The sequence below is a fragment of the Triticum aestivum genome, chromosome 3D (genome assembly GCF_018294505.1).
Source record: "Triticum aestivum cultivar Chinese Spring chromosome 3D, IWGSC CS RefSeq v2.1, whole genome shotgun sequence".
NCBI classification, from domain to species: domain Eukaryota; kingdom Viridiplantae; phylum Streptophyta; class Magnoliopsida; order Poales; family Poaceae; genus Triticum; species Triticum aestivum.
In genome coordinates, this window is record NC_057802.1 from 112,541,720 (window position 1) to 112,544,269 (window position 2,550).

The window sequence follows — 2,550 nt, forward strand, 5'->3', positions numbered from 1 at the left end:
TTTTGCTCTGTATGTAGTCATTTGTTGAAATCTCTAGAAAGACATATATTTAGGAACAGAGGGAGTAGTAGTTTTCTTCACTGGTACGTTAAATAAAGAGTTTCGCTTCGTACTTACACAATTTAAAATGATTGTTATGGAGAGAATAAGAAAACCACTCCACTATTTATTAGTCGTATACACGAGTACTATATGGACGCAACATTATTGACTTTAGTGCACCTGCCTTTGGGTTTATGACAGGTGGGCCCAAAATATGGCTGGCCCATCTGTCATACAGGCAAAAGCAGGTGCAGTTAAGGCACCGGAGCTCAGTCCGTACTACAGTATATATATAAGCTGGAGCCTCAACGCTTGTTCGCTAGGGTTTACACTCTCCACACTCTCGCCGCACTACACATATATACACGCTGGAGGCTCAGCGTTCCTTTGCTAGGGTTTGCCATATTCACTGTCTCTCACCCTCTTCACCATATCTAAACAAGACTGCGTTGTGGCTCTGTCTCTCTCACCCCCCCTCATAGCCGGCGAAGGAGGCGTCCGGATTCCGTCGCACCGGGAAGGGGAGGAGGTGCAGCGTTCACTCTATCGCCTTCGGCGAGGAAGGCAATCCACTACCGGCTGCGCTTTTCTCTTTCACCCAGTGCCTGTGCGGGAGGGCCACCGACCCCTTCTTCCTCGCTGTCATACGTAGTGTGGGAAGATCCGACCTCCCGCCGCATGCCTTGCCACATCTCGACGACCCTAAGGTATAAGTTTCTTTGAAACCGTCATTGGTCTAGCTGCATGCTGATCTTTTTCGATTCTGTAGTCGAATCTAGGTCTTGGTTCAAAGAGGAAAGAAGGGTGTGGTGGGGTGGAGCATGAATCTAAGACGTGGTTCAATGAGGAAAGGAGGGAGGGAAAGTAGTATAGACTAGCTATCCAGTCGCTTTGTTGGTCGAAAAGGGAAAAAGGGGGTAACCCAGTACACACATCTGTAAGGAACCGAACTCTTTGTTGAAAAGGGAAAGAAACTGGGGGGTCGGGTAGTTTGTGCAGGACTAGATTTGCTGCCCTCACATCGGAAAAAGTTTCAAAGAGAACAAATATAGGACCAACGCAGATATGCTTCTTGGCTACATACTCTGCATCACCCATTTATACGTGTGGACGCACATGGTGCTGGCATGTCCCATGTCCCATCCACATGATCGTGCAGTGTGTTTTGAGATGTTGTACTACTTGTATTCGTACTGTTTTAAATAAATGTTGAATTGAAGCTATTGTATTTTAAGAAATGTCACTCTCAGAATTAACTACTGAACTATTTTAAGAGAATTTCTCTGTTAATATGAATCAATGCAACCGTTTTAGAAATGCTACTGTCCTGTGCTTCTTTTTGTGGCCGCATGTTTCATCCTCCTTTATTGGCAGTAATTGTTTCCTTTTTTGCCTCTGTTAAATCAGGGATATCTATTCAACTTGTTGCTATAGAAAACTTAATTGTCACACCGGCGACTTTACTTGATTTCAGAGTAAAGGCACAAAACGAGATTGGATTTCATATTCGTGTTGGCAGATTCGTAAGTGATCTTGTGTGCGTGATGACTGGTTGGTACTTGCCTTCATCCACATGATCGTGCAGTGTGTTTTGAGATGATGTGCTACTTGTATTGGTACTGTTTTAAATAAATGTTGAATTGAAGCTATTGTATTGCTGTCTTTTCCCATTAAGTAGTGAACAAAATGGGACCAACCCAGACATTATGCTTGTTGCTTTGTTACAACAAACTCTGAACACCCCCTTTATAAGTAGATGGAAGCACATGTTGTTGTTGCGCCCACTCTCCCCTGGAACTGTTTATGCTTTTTGTTAATTTAATGCCGCTGGTAAAATAAAGCAATGCCACTCTCAGAATTAACTACTAAATCTTATTTCAAAACTGCAACACTTGTTAGGGATTGGCGGGATTACCATTTTTGTGGCCGCATGTTTCATCCTCCTTTATTGGCCAGTAATTGATTGCTTTTTTGCCTTTGTTAAAACAGGGATATCTATTCAACTTGTTGCTATTGCAACATTTTGCTTCGCTTAATTTTGGTGGAACTGCACAAAATGAGACCGGATTTCCATATATGTGTTGAGATCTCTCTCAGGTCTTCCTCACGAGTTGTTTCAAATCTTGGTGTTGAAAGGTCAGTACTGACTTTCCTCAGAATTAATACTGAATCTTAGTTCAAAATAGCAACACTTGTTAGGGATCGGCAGGATTACCATTTCTGTTAGGGATCGGCCGGAGTACATGTTTAAGAAATGTATTGTTCAGATAATGTCTCTGTTATTATATATCAGTTACAGTGTTTTACAAATGGTACTATCCTGCTTTGTAGTTCTTTCTACATGTTTAACCAAGGTATTGTTAAGATAATGTCTCTGTTAAAATGAATCAGTCGCATTGTTTTAGGAATGATACTCTTCTGCTTTGTCGTTCTTTATACATGTTGAAACAAGGCATTGTTAAGATAATGTCTCAGTTAATATGAATGAATCACACTGATTGAGAATTG